Source organism: Zea mays, chromosome 9, assembly GCF_902167145.1.
Source record: "Zea mays cultivar B73 chromosome 9, Zm-B73-REFERENCE-NAM-5.0, whole genome shotgun sequence".
Lineage (NCBI taxonomy): Eukaryota > Viridiplantae > Streptophyta > Magnoliopsida > Poales > Poaceae > Zea > Zea mays.
Window position 1 is genome coordinate 21169843 of NC_050104.1, and position 13616 is coordinate 21183458.

The following is a 13616-nucleotide window of genomic DNA, read 5'->3' on the forward strand; positions in this document are numbered from 1 at the left end:
ATGATTTATAGTAACGGGTATCCGAAATTTACCCAAACCCAAACCCGAATTTGTGGGTACCCGAAATTGCGGGTACCCGAAAGTTCGGGTACGAGTATGGGTTCTACTGCTGGAAACCCGAAATCTAAAAAACCCAAAAAACCCGACCCGAAATTTCGGGTAAACCCGAACGCCCAGTCCTACTGCAGACTGCTTGCTAAGTTGCTTTGCTCAATTTGCTGCTTGCTAGCCTTCTACAGTGCTCCGGCTGCTTGCCTGGTTGCTTGGCTTTGGCTAGTTGGCTTAGTTGCTCGCGTAGTTGCGTTGGCCGCGTTGCTGCTTGCAGTTTCTGCTTGCTTTGTTGCTTGCTATTTGCAAATTTAGCTGCCCTGCAGTTGCAAATTGCAATAGATTCAAGCTCAGCAAGGTCGGCAAAAAGAAAGGCTCTAGAAAGAGGTAGTTGTGTTATGTGTAACAATATTGTCTATACATTTTTTTATTAAATTTAGCTCTTTATTTTAATGCTAATGTATGCTTGCTCTTTGTTTGACAACTTATATTTGGTTAAGTTACTGATTTGACATATAATCTACAAGGAATTCTTCATCTAAGGTACTTCTTAATAATGTTTTTATACTAAATTTTGTTTTACTGCAAGATATATTTTTGTCATTGCCATACCTTATTTTTAGGTCGTGCTCCGCCACTGGGGAGGGAGGTGGTGGGGAATGGCGGCGGCGACGCTCCGGTGGGTGCTGCAGCTGCACCGGGACGTACCGCGGGCAGCACGGTTCTACTCGGAGGGTCTCGACTTCAGTGTAAACTGAGAGCACCTAGAGGGGGGGGTGAATAGGTGATCCTGTAAATCTTAAAAACTTAAGCCACAAAGCTTTGATTAAGTGTTAGCACAGTTGATGCCAAGTGGCTAGAGTGAAGGCCTTGCACAATACGATAACCACAGAAGATCAAACACAGGGAAGACACTGTGGTTTATCCCGTGGTTCGGCCAAGTACAAAACTTGCCTACTCCACGTTGTGGCGTCCCAACGGACGAGAGTTGCACTCAACTCCTCTCAAGTGATCCAATGATCAACTTGAATACCACAGTGTTATGCTTTTCTTTTCTTATCCCGTTTGCGAGGAATCTCCACAACTTGGAGCCTCTCGCCCTTACAAAAGATGTTCACAAAGAATCACGGAGTAAGGGAGGGATTAGCAACGCACACAAGACTTCAAAGATCAGAGCAACAACACGCACACAAGTCGCACAAAGAGCTCGCAACACAACTCAAAAACTCCACAAGAGCTCTAGATGCTATCACAATGAAACGAATGCGTGGGATCGATGTCTTGGTGCTTAGAAGTGTTGTAGGAATGCTTGGTGTCCTCCTCCATGCGCCAAGGGGTCCCTTTTATAGCCCCAAGGCAGCTAGGAGACGTTGGGAACAAATCTGGAAGGCCATCTTTGCCTTCTGTCTCGCGGCGCACCGGACAGTCCGGTGCACACCGGACACTGTCCGGTGCCCGATTTGTTTCCTTAAACAGCTCATCCGACCGTTGCTTTCTGATGCAGATCTGCGCACAGTTGGCGCACCGGACATGTCCGGTGCACACCGGACAGTCCGGTGTACCTTTCCGACCGTTGGCTCGGCCACGTGTCGCGCGCAGATTCCGCGGCCGACCGTTGGCTCGGCCGACCGTTGGCTCACCGGACAGTCCGGTGCACACCGGACAGTCCGGTGAATTTTAGCCGAACGCCGTCGGCAAATTCCCGAGAGCGGCGTCTTCAGGTCAAGGCAGCCTGGCGCACCGGACACTGTCCGGTGCACCACCGGACAGTCCGGTGCCCCAGACCGAAACATCCTGTTGGCTGTACACAGCCAACATTCTCCATTTCTTCTTCTCTCTGTTTCTAACACTTAGAAAAATATATTAGTACACAAAACCAATGTACTAAGGCTTAGAAACATACCTTTTCTTGTGATTTGCACTTTGTTCATCCATGGGCATAGATCCACATTTAAGCATTAGTGTTTGCACTCAATCACCAAAATACTTAGAAATGGCCAAGGGCACATTTCCCTTTCAATCTCCCCCTTTTTGGTGATTTATGCCAACGCAACATAAAGCAACTAGAACAAGTGCAAAATCATTTCAAATAGAACTTAAATCAATTTTGATTCATTTTTGGCATATATGGATCATCCTTTGCCACCACTTGGTTTGTTTTTGCAAATCAAACTTAAATCTCTATTTCTAAGTCAAACACTCATGTTGAAGCATAAAGAGAGTCATTCCAAAAGAGATTGATCAAACATTTCAAAAACTCCCCCTATTTCCTATAATCATTACTTCTCCCCACAAGAAACCAACTTTTGACAAAAGAGTCAATAAGAGAGTTTTGACAAAACAAAAAGCTCTATTTCACTATTTTCAAAATTTCTCAAGTGGTAGCTGATCCATTTATTGCTTTGGCCTTTATTTTCTCCCCCTTTGGCATCAAGCACCAAAACGGGATCAATCTTGGCCCCTTTAACCCCATTGCCTCACCAAAATCTTCAATCAAGATCAAAGGGCAATAAGAGTTCATGAGATGGACTTGGAATAAGTTACCCTCTCATCGGAGTGCAGTGGAAGTCTTTCATGGTCCAAGTCCACCTTTTCCCTTTCAATTTTCCTTCGAGACTGAATCAAGCAGACTCAAGCATATGGTTAGTCTCAAAGGGTTAAGTTGTAACACATCTCCCCCTAAACATGTGCATCACTTTGCAACGGACTTGTGAGGTCCAGGGAGTGTTTGTACAACTTGAGCACCACAATAAGCAACAAAAATGCAGAATGAACATGATCAAAGGCATAAACACATGTATGCTACAATTCAATCCAAGTTCCGCGAATCTAAGACATTTAGCTCACTACGCAGCCTGCAAAAGGTCTTCTCATCTAGAGGCTTGGTAAAGATATCGGCTAGCTGGTTCTCGGTGCTAACATGAAACACTTCGATATCCCCCTTTTGCTGGTGGTCTCTCAAAAAGTGATGCCGGATGTCTATGTGCTTTGTGCGGCTGTGCTCAACAGGATTTTCCGCCATGCGGATAGCACTCTCATTGTCACATAGGAGTGGGACTTTGCTCAGATTGTAGCCAAAGTCCCTGAGGGTTTGCCTCATCCAAAGTAGTTGCGCGCAACACTGTCCTGCGGCAACGTACTCGGCCTCAGCGGTGGATAGGGCAACGGAGGTTTGTTTCTTGGATTTCCATGACACCAAGGACCTTCCTAAAAATTGGCACGTCCCCGATGTACTCTTCCTATCGACCTTACATCCAGCATAATCGGAGTCTGAATATCCAATCAGGTCAAAGGTAGACCCCTTTGGATACCAGAGCCCGAGGCAAGGCGTAGCAACTAAATATCTAAGGATTCGCTTCACCGCCACTAAGTGACACTCCTTAGGATCGGATTGAAATCTAGCACACATGCATATGCTAAGCATAATATCCGGTCTACTAGCACATAAGTAAAGTAATGACCCTATCATTGACCGGTATGCTTTTTGATCAACGGACTTACCTCCTTTGTTGAGGTCGGTGTGTCCGTCGGTTCCCATCGGCGTCTTTGCGGGCTTGGCGTCCTTCATCCCAAACCGCTTAAGCAGGTCTTGCGTGTACTTCGTTTGGGAGATGAAGGTGCCGTCCTTGAGTTGCTTCACTTGGAACCCAAGGAAGTAGTTCAACTCGCCCATCATCGACATCTCGAATTTCTGCGTCATCACCCTGCTAAACTCTTCACAAGACTTTTTATTAGTAGAACCAAATATTATGTCATCGACATAAATTTGGCATACAAATAAATCACCATCGCATGTCTTTGTAAAGAGAGTTGGATCGGCTTTCCCGACCTTGAAAGCATTAGAAATTAAGAAATCTCTAAGGCATTCATACCATGCTCTTGGGGCTTGCTTAAGTCCATAGAGCGCCTTAGAGAGCTTACACACGTGGTCGGGGTACCGTTCATCCTCGAAGCCAGGGGGTTGCTCTACGTACACCTCCTCCTTTATTGCCCCGTTGAGGAAAGCGCTCTTTACATCCATTTGGAACAACCTGAAGGAATGGTGAGCGGCATATGCTAGCAAGATACGAATGGACTCTAGCCTAGCCACAGGAGCAAACGTCTCCTCAAAGTCCAAACCTGCGACTTGGGCATAACCTTTTGCCACAAGTCGAGCCTTGTTCCTTGTCACCACCCCGTGCTCGTCCTGTTTGTTGCGGAACACCCACTTGGTTCCCACAACGTTTTGCTTGGGACGAGACACCAGTGTCCAAACTTCATTGCGCTTGAAGTTGTTTAACTCCTCTTGCATGGCCAACACCCAGTCCGGATCTAGCAAGGCCTCTTCTACCCTGAAAGGCTCAATAGAAGAGACAAAGGAGTAATGCTCACAAAAATTAACTAATCTAGATCGAGTAGTTACTCCCTTGCTAATGTCACCCAGAATTTGGTCGACGGGATGATCCCTTTGAATCATCGCTCGAACTTGGGTTGGAGGTGCCGGTTGCGCTTCTTCCTCCATCACATGATTATCTTGTGCTCCCCCTTGATCACACGCCTCCACTTGAGATACCTGTTCGTCATCTTGGGTTGAGGGATGCACCTTGGTTGAGGAAGAAGGTTGATCTTGCTCATCTTGTTCCTGTGGTCGCACATCACCAATCGCCATGGTTCGAATTGCGGCCGTCGGAACATCTTCTTCATCTACATCATCAAGATCAACAACTTGCTCTCTTGGAGAGCCATTAGTCTCATCAAATACAACGTCGCTAGAGACTTCAACCAAACCCGATGATTTGTTGAAGACTCTATACGCCTTTGTATTTGAGTCATAACCTAACAAAAACCCTTCTACAGCTTTGGGAGCAAACTTAGAATTTCTACCCTTCTTCACTAGAATGTAGCACTTGCTCCCAAATACACGAAAGTAAGATACATTGGGTTTGTTACCGGTTAGAAGTTCATACGATGTCTTCTTGAGGAGTCGGTGAAGGTAGACCCTGTTGATGGCGTGGCAAGCCGTGTTCACGGCTTCCGACCAAAACCGCTCGGGGGTCTTGAATTCTCCAAGCATCGTCCTCGCCATGTCGATTAGCGTCCTGTTCTTCCTTTCTACCACACCATTTTGCTGTGGTGTGTAGAGAGCGGAGAACTCGTGCTTGATCCCTTCCTCCTTAAGAAACTCCTCCACTTGAAGGTTCTTGAACTCGGACCCGTTGTCGCTCCTTATCTTCTTTACTTTGAGCTCAAACTCATTTTGAGCTCTCCTGAGGAAGCGCTTGAGGGTCCCTTGGGTTTCAGACTTATCCTGCAAAAAGAACACCCAAGTGAAGCGGGAAAAGTCATCAACAATAACTAGACCATACTTACTCCCTCCTATGCTCAGATAGGCGACGGGTCTGAAGAGGTCCATATGCAGCAGCTCCAGGGGTCTTGAAGTGGTCATCACATTCTTGCTGTGATGCGCTCCTCCCACTTGTTTACCTGCTTGACAAGCTGCACAAGGTCTATCTTTTTCGAATTTAACGTTAGTCAAACCTATTACGTGTTCTCCCTTTAGAAGCTTGTGAAGGTTCTTCATCCCCACATGTGCTAAGCGGCGATGCCACAGCCAGCCCATGCTAGTCTTAGCTATTAAGCATGCATCTAGACCGGCCTCTTCTTTTGCAAAATCAACTAAATAGAGTTTGCCGTCTAATACACCCTTAAAAGCTAGTGAACCATCACTTCTTCTAAAGACAGACACATCTACATTTGTAAATAGACAGTTATACCCCATGTTGCATAATTGACTGACAGATAGCAAATTATAACCAAGAGACTCTACTAAAAACACATTAGATATAGAGTGCTCATTAGAAATTGCAATTTTACCTAACCCTTTTACCTTGCCTTGATTTCCATCACCGAATGTGATTGAATCTTGGGAATCCTTATTCTTGACGTAGGAGGTGAACATCTTCTTCTCCCCTGTCATATGGTTTGTGCATCCGCTGTCAATAATCCAGCTTGAACCCCCGGATGCATAAACCTGCAAGGCAAATTTAGGCTTGGGACTTAGGTACCCAACTCATGTTGGGTCCTACAAGGTTAGTGCAAATATCTTTAGGGACCCAAATGCAAGTTTTGTCTCCCTTGCATTTTGCCCCTAACTTCCTAGCAACAATTTTCTTATCCTTTCTACAAATAGCAAAGGAAGCATTTAAAGCACAATAAATTGTAGAAGGTTCATTCACTATTTTCCTAGGAGCATTATGAACTACATTTCTCCTAGGCATTTGGTGAACAACATTTCTCCTAAACACATTTCTACCATGCATAACATGAGAACTAGAAGCAGTCATAGCATAAGAGTCATAAGCATGTGAATCAAAAACATCATTACCTCTAAAAGCATTTCTAGAGTATCTCCTATCATAGTACATGAAAGCATGGTTCTTTTGCACACTACTAGCCATAGGGGCCTTCCCTTTTTCCTTGGCGGGAATGGGAGCCTTATGGCTTGTTAAGTTCTTGGCTTCCCTCTTGAAGCCAAGTCCATCCTTAATTGAGGGGTGTCTACCAACCGTGTAGGCATCCCTAGCAAATTTTAGTTTTTCAAAATCACTTTTGCTAGTCTTAAGTTGAGCATTAAGACTAGCCACTTCATCATTTAGTTTTGAAATTGAAACTAAGTGTTCACTACAAGCATTAACATCAAAATCCTTACACCTAGTGCAAATGGTAATATTTTCAACACAAGAGTTACTTGCTACTTCTAGTTTAGCAGTTAAAACATTAATTTCACCTTTTAAAGAAGAAATGGTTTCATTACAAGTAGAAAGTTCACAAGAAAGTATTCCATTTCTTTTAACTTCTAGAGCAAGTGAATTTTGAGCACTAACAAATTTATCATGTTCTTCATATAAAAGGTCTTCCTGTTTCTCTAAGATTCTATCCTTTTCATTTAAGGCATCAATCAACTCATTAATCTTAGCTATCTTAGTTCTATCCAATCCTTTGAATAAACTAGAGTAATCAATTTCATCCTCACTAGATTCATCATCACTAGAAGAATCATAAGTATTAGCATTACGAGTGATTACCTTCTTTTCCCTTGCCATGAGGCAAGTGTGATGCTCGTTGGGGAAGAGGGCCGATTTGTTGAAGGCAGTGGCGGCGAGTCCCTCATTGTCGGAGTCGGAGGAGGAGCAATCCGAATCCCACTCTTTGCCTAGATGCGCCTCGCCCTTGGCCTTCTTGTAATTCTTCTTCTTTTCCCTCTTGTTTCCCTGTTCCTGGTCACTATCGTTATCGGGGCAGTTAGCGATAAAATGACCAATCTTACCGCACTTGAAGCATGAGCGTTTCCCCTTTGTCTTGTTCTTGCTTGGCTGCCCCTTGTGACCCTTCAGCACCGTCTTGAATCTCTTGATGATGAGAGCCATCTCTTCATCATTGAGCCCGGCCGCCTCAACTTGCGCCACCTTGCTAGGTAGCGACTCCTTGTTCCTTGTTGCCTTTAGAGCAATGGGTTGAGGCTCGTGGAGTGGACCGTTCAACGCGTCGTCGACGTATCTTGCCTCCTTGATCATCATCCGCCCGCTCACGAATTTTCCAAGTACTTCCTCGGGCGTCATCATCGTGTACCTGGGATTCTCACGAATATTGTTCACGAGATGAGGATCAAGAACGGTAAAGGACCTGAGCATTAGGCGGACGACGTCGTGATCCGTCCAACGTGTGCTTCCGTAGCTCCTTATTTTGTTGATAAGGGTCTTGAGCCGGTTGTAAGTTTGAGTTGGCTCTTCTCCCCTTATCATGGCGAATCGTCCAAGCTCGCCCTCCACCAACTCCATCTTGGTGAGCATGGTGATGTCGTTCCCCTCGTGAGAGATCTTGAGGGTGTCCCATATCTGCTTGGCATTGTCCAAGCCACTCACCTTATTGTACTCTTCCCTGCACAAAGATGCTAAGAGAACAGTAGTAGCTTGTGCATTTCTATGAATTTGTTCATTTATAAGCATAGGGCTATCCGAGCTATCAAATTTCATTTCATTCTCTACTATCTCCCATATGCTTGGATGGAGAGAGAATAAATGACTACGCATTTTGTGACTCCAAAATCCGTAGTCCTCCCCATCAAAGTGTGGAGGTTTGCCAAGAGGAATGGAAAGCAAATGCGAATTCGAACTATGTGGAATACGCGAATAATCAAATGAGAAGTTCGAATTGACCGTCTTCCTGTAGTCGTTGTCGTCGTCCTTTTGGGAAGAAGAGGACTCATCGCTGTCGTAGTAGACGATCTCCTTGATGCGTCTTGTCTTCTTCTTCTTCCCATCTTTTCGCTTGTGGCCCGAGCCCGAGTTGTTGGACTTGTCATCCCTTGGCTCATTGACGAAGGACTCCTTCTCCTTGTCGTTGATCACAATTCCCTTCCCCTTAGGATCCATCTCTTCGGGCGGTTAGTCCCTTACTTGAAGAGAACGGCTCCGATACCAATTGAGAGCACCTAGAGGGGGGGTGAATAGGTGATCCTGTAAATCTTAAAAACTTAAGCCACAAAGCTTTGATTAAGTGTTAGCATAGTTGATGCCAAGTGGCTAGAGTGAAGGCCTTGCACAATACGATAACCACAGAAGATCAAACACAGGGAAGACACAGTGGTTTATCCCGTGGTTCGGCCAAGTACAAAACTTGCCTACTCCACGTTGTGGCGTCCCAACGGACGAGAGTTGCACTCAACTCCTCTCAAGTGATCCAATGATCAACTTGAATACCACAGTGTTATGCTTTTCTTTTCTTATCCCGTTTGCGAGGAATCTCCACAACTTGGAGCCTCTCGCCCTTACAAAAGATGTTCACAAAGAATCACGGAGTAAGGGAGGGATTAGCAACGCACACAAGACTTCAAAGATCAGAGCAACAACACGCACACAAGTCGCACAAAGAGCTCGCAACACAACTCAAAAACTCCACAAGAGCTCTAGATGCTATCACAATGAAACGAATGCGTGGGATCGATGTCTTGGTGCTTAGAAGTGTTGTAGGAATGCTTGGTGTCCTCCTCCATGCGCCAAGGGGTCCCTTTTATAGCCCCAAGGCAGCTAGGAGACGTTGGGAACAAATCTGGAAGGCCATCTTTGCCTTCTGTCTCGCGGCGCACCGGACAGTCCGGTGCACACCGGACACTGTCTGGTGCCCGATTTGTTTCCTTAAACAGCTCATCCGACCGTTGCTTTCTGATGCAGATCTGCGCACAGTTGGCGCACCGGACATGTCCGGTGCACACCGGACAGTCCGGTGTACCTTTCCGACCGTTGGCTCGGCCACGTGTCGCGCGCAGATTCCGCGGCCGACCGTTGGCTCGGCCGACCGTTGGCTCACCGGACAGTCCGGTGCACACCGGACAGTCCGGTGAATTTTAGCCGAACGCCGTCGGCAAATTCCCGAGAGCGGCGTCTTCAGGTCAAGGCAGCCTGGCGCACCGGACACTGTCCGGTGCACCACCGGACAGTCCGGTGCCCCAGACCGAAACATCCTGTTGGCTGTACACAGCCAACATTCTCCATTTCTTCTTCTCTCTGTTTCTAACACTTAGAAAAATATATTAGTACACAAAACCAATGTACTAAGGCTTAGAAACATACCTTTTCTTGTGATTTGCACTTTGTTCATCCATGGGCATAGATCCACATTTAAGCATTAGTGTTTGCACTCAATCACCAAAATACTTAGAAATGGCCAAGGGCACATTTCCCTTTCATAAACGTCTGCACGCTCCGCTGGGCCGAGCTGCAGTCGGGGCCGCTCAAGCTCGCACTCATGTACACCAACGACAGGTGCGGCTACTGCTGTTTGTTTATACCGCGCTCTCCTCGTAGTATTATCCTCTTCGTATAACTTCGGCCTTCAGATGGATGCGGATTCGGATTTGTGTGAGGTTCATGTGTTCGATGAAATGTGTGTGTGCAGCACTTGGTTTTATTTAAGTTCTGAAAACTTGGGTGATGGGCTGCGAGATTAGTGAAGAATCAAGTCAGTTTTCATATGACAGTCGTGTCAACTTTGGCTCGAGATACCTTGCCCTGGAACTTCTCCTGCGGATTTTTTTTTTGAAAGCAAATGGTAGGAGCTATGCCTTCATTGAAGAGGGAAAAGAGTTATAGAAACATGATCACAGATCTCACACACACCAGGAGCACACCTCCTCCTGCATAAAAAGACCCGCAGGTGAAACTAAGAGAATATCAAACACAATAGGCGAGGCTGCTAGTGAACATCAGCACTCCTATACAGCGAAAGACTCTTTTATTTTCCCTGCACCCACCTGCAAGGCTGCAACGCCGACAGTGAGCTATTCTCGAAAATCCTTTTAATTACGCTCTTTCCAAATGTTCCACATGAACATGATGTAGATCGTGATTCCATCGAAGTCTCTTCTTCAGTCTTTTGTGATGAGAGAGGTTGTCAAACCCACCACTCGCTGATGCTGTCGAAATTTGATGGGTCTACTTGCTGCAGTAAGACCAGCCATTTCCCAGGAGAGGATCTGGTTCCAGATATCGAGAGCGAAAGGGCATTGCAAGCAGAGGTGGATTTTAGGTTCTATAGGTCCTTGGCAGAGCGAGCAAGAGGTTTGGTGTGGCCATCCACGGCGGGCTAGATTGTTGGCAGTGAGCAGCTTATTCTGAATGAGAATCCATGCAAACAAATTGCACTTCTCAGCTCTTGCATTCCAAATGTGGTTAACCTTGTGGCGTCTATAAGTACCCAGTAACTTCTTCTGTGGATATGATCTGTCGATCTGGCGGTTCAAAATTCCTTCTTTTTATTTTCACTAGCATCTATCAACATAGAGGAGTAGTGAGGCAGGCTAGCTTCGCTGCATCCTGGGGAGGGGGGGGACGCTAAACTAATCTCGTTTTTGTGTGTAGGAGTGCCCGCCAAATGGAAAATGTCAACGAATCCTTCATTTGTGGGCAATGATTTGCACTGCAGGTTGATAGTGGGCTTTGAGCAAGCTCAGACTTTCGAGTAAAAGTTCTTTATGTTGATCAGCTTGGTCAGACTTACAATAGGACATGTACCAAAGAACATAACATACAACACAAACTTAGTGACCCCATAAAGAAAATAACTCTGAAAGTGAATTGTATGGAAGGAGTGTTGGATCTATCGCATGAAAATATGAGATCCATGGAAAAGTAGACCAAAACATACTGGACAAACTTTGTGACCCTATAAACATAACAGCTCTGAAGTGTTGGATCTGGGAGGTTGCCAGTTCTTGGGAAAAAAATCCCAAACATTGCTTGAAAATGATACTTCAACTCTCCAATACATTTCATAGTCCTCGTTACAATCTTGCTATGTCAAAGGCAGTGCATGAAAACAAGTGACCCCCCCAAGAGTCAAAAGAAATTGCTCTCCTTGGAGCTTTTCTCAGTTTTTTGTGTGGATTTCAAATTCCATCATCACATAAACATAAGCTACACAAAAACACATAGGGGATTCCCCCCCCCCAATTGGCCAGTGCATGAAATCATAAATTCATAACTATTATCTTATATTCTGTACATGCTTGCAGTAATCTTGCATCGCAGAGAGTCTATTCTTCAATGCTCTCCTTCACTGTACCAGACATAAACAGTGCCGTATCGAAGCTAATGGCATTGGGAGCCGAGTTGGATGGGCCAATCAAGTATGAGATCCATGGAAAAGTATTGTCTCTATATTCCCACGATTTCCATTTATGTATTTCAGGACGCAGAATCATTTACATGACGTTTCATGTTTCTTCCAACGCAGGTTGCAACACTGCGATGCATCGATGGGCACATGCTAGGCCTGTACGAGCCAGCTTGAAGAACTCGTGTCACAACGAAAGTATTGAGAAGTTCCATTAACCACTCACTGAAGACTGATGTGTATGTCCGGCAAAAGATCTTTCCGCGTAAGACAACTTACTGGGTCTGGTGTGCATGAAGTGGCAGAACTCCTTTTGTTAGCAAAATCACGAGAGACACGGTGGATGGTTTGCAGTCTACCATTCTCTTCCTCGTGCTGCTGGTTATGATACACATTTTTCTCGAACTGAATGTGCCTAGCAGGTCGTCGTGGTAAGCTGAAGCCAGGTTTCAGTGGTCCTGCTCGGTCATGGCCTTGCTTCATGGCATTGTGCCAGTACATCTAATTCAAGTTTCAGTTGTAGTTTGACTGACATTACATGTGTGCGTAGTTTCAATTTGCAATTCAAGTGCAGGAGTGCTCTGCCCCTGATCATCCATGTAATTGAAATTCTTCTGTAAGCATTTGTTCTGACAGTATAATTGTGGACCATAAAGTTGCTGTTAACTTGTGTGTAGCTGCACTGTTCTATTTTTTTCACTTTTAGGCCCCGTTTGGTTTCCTTTAGTCTAGGGACTAAAATTTAGTTGGAAGACTAAAGTTTAGTCCCTACCCTGTTTGGTTCTGGGACTAAAAATATTTAAAAAATATTAAATGAATCATAAGAGGACCAAATACCTTTTAGTATTCTCCCGCCATTAGTGCAACTGAAATAAAGAAGGGCAAAAAGTGGAATTAATATGGTTTAGTCCCTTTTAGTCATCCCTTGAGGGACTAGATAATAAAACAGTTTAGTCCATATTTTAGTCCCAGTGTTCGGCTATTTAGGGACTACCAAACTGGGCCTTACTACCCGTTTGGTTCCTTTAGTCACTAGACTAAACTTTAGTGACTAAGTTTAGTCACTAAAGTACATTGTTTGGTTTTAGTGACTAAACCGGACTAAAGAACATTAATTGTTGTGAATAATGATTGTATTACCCCTATTAATTAGTGGATGTTTGCTGCAAGAAGAAAGTGTAGAGGACAAATAAGGTAAAAATCCTAATTTAGTCCCTTTTAGTCATTGCGAACTAAAGTTTAGTCACCTCACTTTAGCTATCATGTTTGCTTATTTAGTGACTAAAAGTAACTAAATTTTAGTCACTAAACTTTAGTCGCCCCAAACTATAGATGGCCAATAGTGTCGGGCTAATCGGGACATCACGGCACGGCATGGCCCGATGGGTACTGTTGTGCCTGGGCCGAGCACCGGGCACGCTGGGCCGGCACGGGCACAGCCCGATTATCCCGGAAGCACGGTTAGCCCGCTCTGTTTGTTAACCTAAAACACGTCGCCCCCTCCCCCCCATCGGGCCCCGCCTCGTCAGTCTCACTCGCTTGCCTCGCCTGTTGTCTCTCGCCCTCCTTCTCTCCGTCTGCGATTTAGGGGCGATTTTGGGGGGTGATTCGTCGATTCGTCTCCACCGCCGCCTCACTGTTCGACTCCGCCGCCGCCTCGCCTCCGGGTTCGAGCCTCCGCCCTCCGGTAGGGTCCTCCACCGCTCCCTCCACCTCTGGGCTCTGGCTTCCCCTCACCTGGTGGTTGCTTGGCTGGTTGTTCGGTCACGGATTTGGTTACGCCGTTACGGTAAGCTTTCGATGTTCGTCTTCTTCTTCCTCTAGTCGACGTCTCCGACGAGTTTGAGACTTCTTAATCTGGTGCTTGTTCTTGTGATCTGTGCTCAATCCCAAACCCTAATCTACTCTATTGCCTTCTT